Source organism: Pinus tabuliformis, chromosome 9 (assembly GCF_031772625.1).
Source record: "Pinus tabuliformis cultivar Carrire ecotype Pingquan chromosome 9, CPIR1, whole genome shotgun sequence".
NCBI classification, from domain to species: Eukaryota; Viridiplantae; Streptophyta; class Pinopsida; order Pinales; family Pinaceae; genus Pinus; species Pinus tabuliformis.
The window spans coordinates 453,719,509-453,732,693 of NC_142307.1; positions in this window are offsets into that span (position 1 = coordinate 453,719,509).

Consider the following 13,185-nt stretch of genomic DNA (forward strand, 5'->3'; position numbering starts at 1 on the left):
CTCTTGGTTGCTCAAGGAGTCAGGCCCTTACTTCCACGACCATGCCCTTGTTTAGCTAGAGCCATGTCTCGTTCTTTAATTCCATGTAAACATTCAGACAGCATTAGATCCCTAATTCCATGAGCATCAATCCATAGCAATTGGGAAAACCTTGCTTCTCTTCTTTGCCTAACCTCGAGTGGGTTAAGGAATCCATGTGGCCATAGGTGGCCTGCGGGATTGGGTTCCAAGCTTGGGTCCTCAGTGTTTTCCACGTGCCGCTCCCCCTTACCATGGCTCAAAAGCTAGTCAACCTCCCACATTAGGAGCCTGACACTTAGACCTGTCTGGACTCGTGATTTACAATTGCTGTCATACCTACGTGCCCCTTCCTCAACTTGCAACTTCTTGCCATGGGAATGCTCACCTCTCTTCTAATTGTGCCCCGCATGGTCGGTACGTATGCTTTTCCTACCATGCAAATACAATTTCAACGGTTTCCACAGCCAATTTTTGGCACTGCCGGTATCCCAACCCCCTACCCGCAACTCTGGTTTACCTCTCTCAGCTTCACTCAACCCCCCCGACTTGACATGCCTGCTAACCCCAATTCCCCCAGTCTCGGCTAACAAATGTGGACGTGTAGCTTGCCTCAACCCCACAATATCCATGCCATTGCCAAAATTTTGGCTCAACAGCAAAATGGTTGACACGTAGAGCCAAGACATGGCCCTCCCTTTCCTCTCTGGGTTTCTTCCTAACTGAGCCAAGTCCCATTGGGTAGCCCTTTGCCTCTCCCTTTCCCCTAGCGTAACCCCCACCAGCACATGAAATTTCTGCAAGAATTCGACGAGAGCTTAGAAATTGACTAGGAGAAAGACCAAATTACATACCAGAAAGTCATTGCTAGCCCGTAGCTAATGTTCTGCCTCCTCTCTTCCGCTCTACGCTTACTTCCTTCTCCTCTGCAAAATTCACTTGCGCGGCACGTCGAATACATTCCCCATCTCTGTCACCCTACCTTATCTCTCCCTTTGCCAACCTGCCAGCCCACATCTCATGCATTCATGAATGAGGACAGCACACCCCCTGCTTTTAGCATGAGGGGGGCGGTTGTCATAAACGCTTCAGTACTGACCATGTCCAATCGATGTCTTTCAACCTAACACCACGTCTCATATCGATCGAGAGATATTTATCTAATATAATTATAAAATAACTATAATTTAATTTGTCCCATAGCATATAGTATAACTAACTTATAAACCAATTATAAAACATTTTATGAAGGCATACATTTCGAAAATTGTTCATGTGCACATTAACTTATGAAACATAGGGTAAAAATGACTAATAAGTAGAAAATATATTAGGAAATGCTATTTTAATTTTAATTTATAGAGTTATATGGTTTAATATTAATATTACATTAATAAAAAGTAATTATATAGTTTAATATTAATATTATATTAATAAAAAGTAAACTGTTTAGGTAATAATTGATTTTTATGTTTTAATCAAATTTAATATGTCTCTGAACTTGAATTAAGTTGATAATTATGGAAATATAATATTGATTTATCTGACGCTGTTACCAATTAAGCTTAAGGATTTTATTTCATTATTCTTATTTTTTTGAACGAGCATGGTCCCTTGGAAATGAAGAGTCGTGAATATTTTCACTCTTGCTTAGTTTTCAACGTTCAAAAGCTTAGTTTGAAAAAAAAATTACATATTTTCTTTCTAGCTTATTATATTGATGAGATTATTATTTTCGTAAATCTAATCGAGCGGCTTTTCTGATACTGTTCTTATCTAGTGGAGTTGGATATTACGATGATGATGAATCCATGAGGAAGATGCCTATAAACAAACATAATTTAAATTGTAATACATTGCGGTCGTGAAAGGTGGAATGATGAATTGAAAATATTACCGTTGAAGCGGTCGAGCAAAGCCAAGTGGATCCTTTTTTATAGATATATGTTTCTGTCCAAAAAAACACATAAGAGGATCATAATGATGAAACGATGTTAAGACAGTTATAAACTATCAGAATTAAAAAAATTTTACATTTCCGTTGTGACACCTGGAATGATGGATCGAGAATATTACGAACAGTTATAAACCATCAGAATTGAAATTTTATTACATTTCTGTTGTGAGACTTGGAATGATGGATCGAGAATATTACGGTTGGAGAGGTGCAATAAACTAAAAAGTTTCTAACAATTTTAAAATTATAAAAATGGTAATTTTATTTCAAATTATTATTATTAATATGGTAAAAAGAATTAATATAAAAATTTAATATATATAGAATTGAAAAATATGTAAATTTTTTTAGTAGTAGATATTTTTAATTTTTAATTTGTAAATAAGATCTTCTATAATAGCATGGATTAATATCATGAATTATCAATAGTACATATCTTTAAAATCATAACTTATTTTATATTACACTTTTTATCTATGACATTTTTATTAATTAATAATTTTAATTAAAAGGTATAAAGTACATAATTACTTTGAAAATAGAAGTTAATTGATCAAAGAGGATCTTGTCATTCCAGTGTATTTGGAGAATTTAGGTGGTCTTCGGCTTCACCAACTTTGTCGGTGTTCTTCAGTTCTCCCGAGGTTGGTTTCGTCATTAGATCTTCATGGTGGAAATGTCACAATGTGACAATTTGTTGTAAATGGTTTATTAAATGTGACCACCTAAAAGGGGAACCTAGCTCATTGCATTTAACCTATGCTACAAACCTATGGTGAAAAATCTAATACTAAACCTAATGCCTAAGCCCTAAGTGTGTTAACAAACCAAAACCGTGAGGTTAATGACCACTCAGACTCTATTACAAAACATTACAAAACAATGAAAATATAAAACCACAGGCCCTAACCACTACCTTTAACTGCAGCAGAACCATGCCGCATGTGAGTGGAGACAGGTGTAATCCTATTAGCATGTTAAGTCGTTAGTCTTGAAACTGCACGGAGTTCTAAACCACAAAATTTTATATGTGAACAAAAGTGTTTAACCTCCAGGCTTCGAAACTACAACGGGTATAAACTGGGCATGTGACGAGGTGTTAAGTCGAGTGCAACAGTTGCCGCAACCACGTTGGAGGTTGTGAACATTGGAAGCCAGGTGTAACTACAATGACGCAGGTAAGTGGGCACATGAGTAATGGCTGCCATAACCGCGGGGCAGATAAGCTGCTAGGTGGCAGGCAGACAGTTGACCGTCGAAGAACCTAGTTGTTCACATGGGAATGGTTAGCCAATGCGTAGTCAACCTTAACCACCAGTGGCTCTATGTTTAATATAAGGTTATATTTGGTATTTTCGGTGAAGTTTTGTTAAAACCATTAATTCGATAACCTAGAAGCCATCATATGTGTTATTGTACAACTAGACCGAGGCTCCAAAACTCATCCAGAATGCAACCAATTCATCTTGAATTCAGCCAAAGGAGGTTGAATTGTATTTGCAGGCCGATAAGAGGAAAATTTGTTCATTGAAAAGGTTAGAGATTGAAAAGGTTAGAGTGGTGTTGGAGTTTTTGTATGCAGATTCTGGAAGTGAGAGGTTGTTTTATTTTTAGTGTAAGAAGAGCATCGGGAGTCAGAATTGGGAACCGTAACAGGCTTTGGAAAGTTGGTTTAGAGAGATTTCTTCTGATAGTGATCATAAGTGCTTACAACCACATTCAGTCTTGTCTATTCTCTGTGTAATCGAACTCCTTGGTTTTCAATCCTAATAAAGCAGTCACCCATCTTGAAAGCGGACCCAGAGATGTAGTCCATCATGGACGAACTCCGTAATCAACTTTTTTGTCTGGTACCACTGTGTTTTAAGTGTTCTCACTTTTGTTATGCATATTTATTATGTTTAATCAGTTGTCATAAAGTCTTTTTCTCAAGTAATTTTTCCTCGATTTCCGCACTTTCAATTAACAATAAAAAAATAATGGCTAATCAATTCTACATCAATTTTTAAAATATGATCATTTTGGATAATATAATTTGGTATCAGAGCAGGTTGCATTTGTATAGTTTTCCATTGAATGTGAACCAGGTCAAAGTCGTAACGAGGAGAAGGAATCCTTGAGCAGATTGATCCACAGATGGGAAAGCGACGAGTTGCTCATAAGTCGGCCATGTCAGGATCTAATTTAGGTGAAAACACTGAAACTAAGATGAGTGATGAACAGTTTCAGCAAGCATTCTTGACTATGCAGCAAATCGTGGGACAATTGTACAAAGACAAGAACCCAATAGATGCAGTGTCTTCCTCAAAGACATCGTAGAAGGACAAAGGTAAAGGCAAGGTTGATAAACCTCCTTCACCTCCATCATCTCCATCATCCCCTTATTTTTCTTCTTCTTCCTGTACAAAATCTAAATTAGAAAAGAAACCGAAGAAAACATCTCTTTTGAAACTTGATGTAAAATTTGAATTACCTATTTATGCTGGTGAAATGAATCCTAAAAAGTGAGATAACTGAATTAAGTAGATAGAAGTGTATTGGCATATTCAGAACATCTCTGACAATAAAATGAAAATTCAGTTAGCTACACTTAGAATGGGGGGAACATCTTTAATCCAGTGGGAAAGTAAAACATAAATAGATGTAAAGAGAAAAGGAAAAATCATCTCTTCATGGTCTAAGTTTTCAAAAGCTCTCAGGAAACAGTTCTATCCTTTAGGATACATGGAGCAAGTTGTTATTGATTGGTAGCATCTGAGGCAGGATAAAGGGAAAAGTGTTTAGGAGTTTACTCAGGAGTTAAGAAAGAAAGCATTGGTGCTTGGTATTTCATTGGATACACATGAAACTTTATTAAAATACATCAAAAATTTACATTCATATTTGTGGCATTCATTATTGATATTTAATCCTGATGATTTTGATAAAGTGTGTGTTTTGGCCATACATATTGAATCAAGTGGCAAGCCATTGAAATTTTCACAGAAACCATTCAGACAATTGGAAATGAAGGATTCCAAAGACAACAAGAGGAAGGGTAATCTAAAGGGAAAGAGATCAACAACAACTCAGAAGGAAGATGAAAGACATACTTTTACTCGTTTCTAGAGGATCGGACATGATGAGTCCAAATGTTAGAAACTTCACCCAGAACTCAAATCGAAGAAGTTTCATAAGAGGAAAGGTGAAAATATGGCGAATACAAAAATCCAACAAGATTTGGGTTTCGACTCATGTGTTGAAGTTAAAATAACCGCAATGGTTTCAACAAGTAAAACTTTTGATACTGGTTCAATTTCTAATACTTCTATACCTTCTTCAAACTGAGATCTTCTAAATGATGATAAATGGGTTGAATTATTTCACATAAGGATAACTTATAAACACACAAAGATAGATACATTATTTGACAGTGGATCACAGGCAAATTTAATATATAAGATTTGGTTAAGAAATTGGGTTTGGAGACACATAATCATCCAAGAGCATACCCTCTAGCTTGGCTGAATAAAGAGATTCAGATTAATGTCACAAAGAAGTGTCGATTAAAATTTACCATAAAAAATCACTACATTGATGAAGTAGATTTATATGTGATTCCAACAGATATATGTGGAGTAGCGTTAGAAAGTCCTTATATCTATGATCGTGATGCAGGGTTTTATAAGAAAGAGCATAAATATCATCTTAAGGAAGATGGGATTGAATTTATTGTCAGGGCACATAAACTTAAAACACACTTGGATTTAGTTTCAGTTAATCAGATGAAGAGATTAATAAGTTAAAGTAAGAAATATGTACTTATGGTTGTGAAAGAACAAAATATTGATTGATAGGATGCTTTTTTAGGTTGTGAATCTCAGTTCAAAGATAGATTGGTTAAAGTGGTAGATTCTTTTCAAAATCTATCTAAGGAAACAAAAAATCTGCCTCCAAAAGGAGAAATACAACATGAAATACAATTACTGTTAGATGCCATGTTCTTAATAATGGAATGTATCGCGTATTAGTTATAGAGAGGGATGAAATAAAGAAACAAATACAAGAATTGGTTGAAAAAGCTTTTATTCGTCCTAGTTCATCTCCATGTGGCTCACGCATAACTTTGGTTCCTAAGAAAGATGGAACATGGAGAATGTGTGTTGACTTCAGGGCCTTAAACAAAATAACAATAAAAAATAGGTATCCTCTTCCTAGAATAGATGATTTACTTGATCAACTGAAAAATTTTGTCTATTTCACTAGGTTAGATTTAAGAAGTGGGTATCATAAAATCCACATAGCAGAAAATGACATCTATAAGACTACATTGAAAACTAGACAGGGACTATTTGAATGGTTGGTAATGACTTTTGGTTTGTGTAATGCACCAAAAAATTTCATGTGGGTTGTGAATGATGTTTTCTGCCCATACATCGATAAATTTGTCATAATCTACTTATATGACATTCTGATTTTTAGTTCTAGTATAGAAGAACATGTTAAACATGTTAAGCAGGTTTTTCAAGTATTGAATAGGGAATAGTTGTACCTTAAACTTTCCGAACGTGAGTTTGGGAAAACGTCACTAAATTATCTTGGTTACATAGTTGAAGGTGGAAGTTCAAAAATAGATCCAGCTAAAGTCAATGTGATTGTTAAGTGGCCAAGACCATAGAATGTGGCTGAAGTTAGAAGTTTTTTAGGTGCAATTTAGTATTTGAGAAAATTTATTGCTCATTTTTCTTTGATTGCTTCACAGTTACATGCTTCAACATGTTCTAAAGTTCCCTTTCAGTGGGGAGGTAAACAAAAAAAATCTTTTGATACACTTAAGCAGAAAATAGTCACAGCGCCAATCTTAGATTTACTAGATATTCAACATCCATTTCAAATTGAAACAGATGCTAGTGATTATGCAATGGGTGTAATCTTTCTTAAAAAAGGGACACCAATTTTTTTTTCATTCAGAAACACTTTCTAAAGCAGTAATGAATTATCCAACATATGATAAAGAACTATTTTCTTTGGTTGAAAGTTTTAGGAAATGGAAACGTTATTTAATGGGTAAGGAAATAGTGATTCACACAGATCATCAATCGCTTCAGTACATACAGTCTCAAACTAAGTTGCAACAATCTCGTCATTACAGATCGATGGGATTTCTTTAGCAATTTCAATTAGTAATTAAGTACAAGAAAGGTGTCACAAACAAAGTATCTGATAAGTTATCTAGGAAATACTTGAATGCTTCCATAGTTCTACGTAGTAGCTCTTTAAAACATGAAATTTATATAGAACAATATAGGATGAATGATTATTTCAAAGATATTTATGAATCAGTAACTCATGGTGCTCATGTGGAAGAAATCAATTATCATGTTAATGGCAAGTTGCTATATTATCTGGGTAAGTTATGCATACCACATACAGAAAGAATGCATGTTGTTCGAGAAGCACATTCTTCTCGCATTTCAGGACAATTTTGAGTAAGAAAAACAATGGCAAAAGTTCAAAGGTATTGCTACTGGCCTCGTATGTATGAAACTGTTGCTAAGTACATTAAATGATGTGTGATGTGTTCGATCTGCAAACCGAAAAATCAGAAGATTGGTTTATACATGCCACCTCTAGTTCCTTTGCGACCATGGGAAAACATTTCCATGGATTTTATTGGAGGATTTCCTATGTCCAGGAGAGGGCATGATTACTTGAATGTTGTGGTTGACAAATTCAGTGTAATGTGTATTCTTATTCACTACAAAAAGCAAGTGACAACTGAACAGACTGCAAGGATGTTCTTCGATCAGGTATGGGTTCATTTTGGGTTACCTACTTCTATTATTTCTAATTGAGAGACTTGTTTTGTAGGAGAGTTTTGGTCCACCTCATGGGAACTCATGGACACAAAGTTGAAGAACAACAGAACTTTTCATCCACAAACTGACAGACAAACCGAAGTGGTAAACATGACAATCATACATATTCTCGGAGGGTATTACAATAAGCATCCTAAATAGTGGGATGAATCTTTACCTTATGTGGAGCATGCTCACAATCGAGCCTTACGTTCATCCACTAATCGATCTCTATTTGAAACATGTTTTGGGTATCTACTAAAGTCACCAATGGATTTCATGTTTGGTGAAGAGGATAATTTGGGTGAACATGATGATGCAAACAAAGCAGTTAATTTCATTCAATGGATACAACAGATACATGAAACAGTGCAAGATCAGTTAGAGAAGACTCACACCAACTATAAAATGCGCCATGAGAAGCATCAAGTCGATCATCATTCTCAGGTCAGTAATCAGGTATGGTTATATATCAGTAAAGATAGGTTGAAAGGAGAAGGTAAGAAACTGAAACCCATCAGGTATGGCCCTTTCAAGATTATGGAAAATATTTGAATTTTTAATTACATTTACCTCCTTACATGTGAATTTACTCAGTTGTAAATGTGGAAAATATGAAATTGTGTGAACCTCCGATGATCATGGATCCCAAGGAAGATACACAAATTCCGACTATTGATGATTTGACGCCTGAGTACATGAATGAGTTGCAGGAAGATATCATCTTGGATAGGAAGGTTCGATCTTCGAGGTTTGGATATGTTGAATATCTTCGAGTAGGACTCAAGGGCATGAATCCAAGCATGGCCAGGTCGATGGAGATTGAAAAAGTGAGGGAAATGTACCCTCACCTGGTATCTTCTTAAAATAAAAATTTTGTGGTCGAAAAGCTTTCAAGTGGAGAGGATTGATCCGGGAGGAACTTGTCAGTCCAGTGTATAAAAGTATTGGAACTGTACCCTCACCTCGTATCTGCTTAAAATCAAACTTTTGTGGTCCCAAAGCTTTCAAGCGTAGAGGATTGATCCAGGAGGATATTGTCAGTCCAGTGTATCCAGACAATTCAGGTCGTCTTCAGCTTCGTCAACTTCGCCAGTGTTCTTTAGTTCTCGTGGGGTTGGTTTTGTCATTAGTTCTTCATGGAAGAAATGTCATAATGTGACAATTTTTTGTATATGGTTTATTAAAGGTGAGCACCAAAAAGGGAAACCTAGCTCGTTGTATTTAACCTATGCTACAAACATACGGTGAAAAATATAATACTAAACCTAATGCATAAGCCCTAAGTGCATTAACACACTAGAACTCTAAGGTTAATTACCTCTCACACTTTGTATTACAAAACAAATCAAAACAATGAAAATCTAAAACCACAGGCCCTAACTGCTACCTCTAACCGCAGTGGAACCATGGTGCATGTGAGAGGAGACATGTGTAACCACAACAGCAAGTTAAATCGTCAGTCTTCAAACCGCGCGGGGTTCTAAACTGCAGACTTTTACATGTGAACGAATGTGTTTAATCTCCAGGCTTCAGAACCACAGCGTGTATAAACTGGGAATATGACCAAGTGTTAAGTCCATCACAGTAGTTACTGTAACCACACCGAAGGTTGTGAACGGTGGAATCTAGGTGTAACCGTAACAGCAGAGGTAAGTGGGCACATGAGCAATGGTCGTCACTAACTGCTGGGCGGATAAGCCGCTAGGTGGTAGGCAGATAGTCAACCATTGAAGAACCCAGCTATTCGCATGGGAATGGTTAGCCAATGTGCACTCAACCTTAACCACTAGCAGTCCTATCCTTAATATAAGGTTATATTTGGGTTTTTCGGTGAAGTATTGTTAAAACTATTAATTTGATGACCTAGAAGCCATCCCATGTGTCATTGCACAACTAGATGGAGGCTCCAAAACCCATCCAGAATGCAACCAATTCATCTTGAATTTAGGTAAAGGAGATTGAAGTGTATTTGCAGGCCTATAAGAGGCATTTTTTTCATTGAAGAGATTAGAGTGGTTTTGGAGTTTCTGTATGTAGATTCTGGAAGTGAGAGGCTATTTTGTTTCTAGTGTAACAGGAGCATTGGAGGTCAGAATTGGGAACTGTGACAGGCGTTGGAAATATGGTTCAAAGAGATTTCTTTTGGTAATGATCAGAAGTGCATGTGAGCACATTCAGTCTGGTCTAATCGATGTGTAATCAAACTCCTTGGTTTTCAATCCTAATAAAGCGGTCGCCCATCTTGAAAGAGGACACGGAGACATAGTCCATCAGGGACGAACATCGTAATCAAATTTGTTGTCTTGTATCATTGTGTTTCTGCTATTTTCACTTCTTTCATGCATCTTTCTTATCTTTAATTAGTTGTCGTAAATTCTTCTTCTCAAGTAGTTTTTCCTTGATTTTCGCACTTTCAGTTAACAATCAATTCAATAATTGCTAATCAATTCTACATTAGTTTTTAACATATGATCATTTCGGATCATTAATATTTGATTTGTGAATAGTACAAAAAATTTTCTAGAATAATCCACGGATATTAAATCTGTACTATCCACCTAATAATTATTGACAACTAAATTAAAATCATGGAAATCATATTCCAAAATAGACACTCATATTTAAGTAATTATTTTATCATACATGTTGTTTTTCCATTAAAAGAATGGAAATAAAAGAATGTATTTTGATCATTCATATATAGTAATTCTAAATAAGTGCTAGTTTTTCATTCCTAATTTGTTCTTATTCTAAAAATTTTCTCTTTACCTTTTTTTCCCATTAAAATTTTTATATGTTTCTACCATTCATAAGTACTTCCAGTAAAATGTTGAATATTTCTTTTTTGCATAAATTCAAAAATATTTTTCAAATTTCTACAAATATTATTTGTAATTTTCTATTCTCCGAGGGAATTGTGATGAGACATAATTCCCCTAGTTGAGGGCAATTTATTATCAATATTTGTTAGTGCCTCACAAATCATTTTAAAATAGAGAAACTAAATTTTTTGAGTTGAAATTTTGTTGGTCAGTGTTCTAACACTAACATTTGCAAAGTTCTATTAACAGGTCCTTTATGTAAGTTTGTGGGGGGCAGAGGGTGGGGTGGTGGGAGTATTTTATCAATGATTTATTTGACATTGAAAATCATGGTCCAATGTAGCATTGTGACAAAGATTGTCTCAATATGAAAATAAAACATGGTAAAACGTGTTCAACCATGTTTATTTTAGGGTTTAAAGTATTTATTGTGGGGTTTTATACCTTCGATTTATAACATTAATCCTTTGATTTAATATTATTTCCTTGTGTTTATAATCCCTTGGGTTTTTTTATTACTCTCGTTCGTTTCGAATATCAATTCCTTCAATTTATTTATATAAGGGTTCATATTCCTAGGTTATAATATTATTCATAGGTTTATAATATTAATCCTAGGGTTTATTATAAATCCCTTGGGTTTATAATCATGGTCATCCATGGATAACCATGGTCGAATGTCACATTGTGAAAAAGGTTGTCTTAATATGAAAATCAACCATTGTCAAACATGGTAAAAAATGATACAGCGTTGCATTGTGAAAAATATTGCCTCAATATGAAGATCAACCATGGCTAGCCATGGTCCAATGTCACACCGTGACAAAGTTTCTCTCAACAGCGACTGCAACACCCTCCAAAAATTTGGCCTACACTTAAATTTTGGAGCCTTATGTGGATCCTGTGATTGATCGTTCCTTTGTCACTTAGTGGTAAGATGATGATATCAAGCTCCCCTCTTAAATATTAAGAGGCATTCACACTCTTATATTTATATAGTATGTGTCATCTTTGGGCATGGGGATTATTGCTTGACATGCAAAGGGAAGTTTGTTTTTCTTCAAGGGGAAATCTTTCTAAGAATGGGTTATCCTCACCATGTAGACATGTTTTGCAGTCATTTCATGCACTCTTGCATAAATTTTTCCTTTATCCTCTCAAATTCTATCATCAAATCTTACTTGTCATAAGGTATTGCAAATGTTGTCGCATTAAGCGTAGTATGTTTTTATATGTTCTGTATGGTCTATGTTATATCACTAATTGTTCAAGTGTGTGATTGTAGTAAAGTTGTATAACTTCTCACATCACTTCCACTAATCCAACACTTAATTGAATCTTGAGGCTCCCCTAGCAACCTAGCCTCATCCAGCTTTCCTCAACTGTGCACTTCACATCTGTAACCCTCAAGCTTTTCCCTTTCTTGCTGTAACTGCATAGTGCGTGGAAAGCCAAGCCTCCCTTGGCATCCAAAACTGCATAGTGGCTTCCTCCAGTGTCCTTCCCTCAGCCGAAACCCACTATCTCAAAAAATGCGCAGTTTTATCCATGAGGTATGTTAGGTGCCCAATCTACCTTGCATCCTGAAATTGCGTAGATGTGTCTTCTGAGGGCCTCAACTCACAGTAGTCACTGCCCATTGAAACTGTGCAACTATGTCCCTCAGTGGCCACGAAGAAGAATGACATGTTAGATGACTCTCAAGGAGCTGACGAGAAAGATAAGAAAAGTAAGGTAACCAAGGTATGATAGAAGATTGTGCCCACATGAAGACTCCATCTTATGCATAAACCTTTGGAGTATAGGTATGGAAAACAAAGCACATATTTTAAAATGCACCTCTTAGTGTAGCTTGAAGGATCATTTATCATTGTCATACCATTATCTCTTCAATGACATGCATTTTTGCAAGCATTGATAGTCATTCCTTGTGGACTACTCTATAGGATACTAGATAGACCTTCCTCGCTTACTGGTTAAAATTACTATCACATCCATTATGGACTACTCTATTAGATGGTGGTCAGGTCTTCCCTTGTACTTTGGTTTTAACGGCTATCGCGTCCCCAATGGACTATTCCACTAGATGTTGGATAGCCCTTCCTGGTTTGCGTGTGTCTCTTCCTATGTGGTAATATTAACTTTCACTTAGAGGCTCATTTTTCTCCCCCCTTTTACAGTAGGAGAACCCTAACAAAATTACATTAGACACTCATCGGCCACGCTTACCTTGCTATTTGAAGATACTAGTGTAGCACTGTCATGTGCTGAGAACTAGAGCCAAGGTAAATCTCTAAGTATATGGCAACCAAAACTTTATATTGGATGGGACTAGGACACCAAACAATGTGATATCTAGTTGGCACTTCATATCAGGGAGATCCCCTTGGTTGATAGAGTTCCATCACCATTGACAGGGTGATGTGGAGCGCTGCATGTTGTTGTTGTTTGTATGTGCTATGTGTTATGATTGTTTGTTCATGTTTAGCTATGTCTCATAGGTGTGTTGGAGTTCAGGTTTAGTTGTGTCTTGTCAAGTGTGTTAATT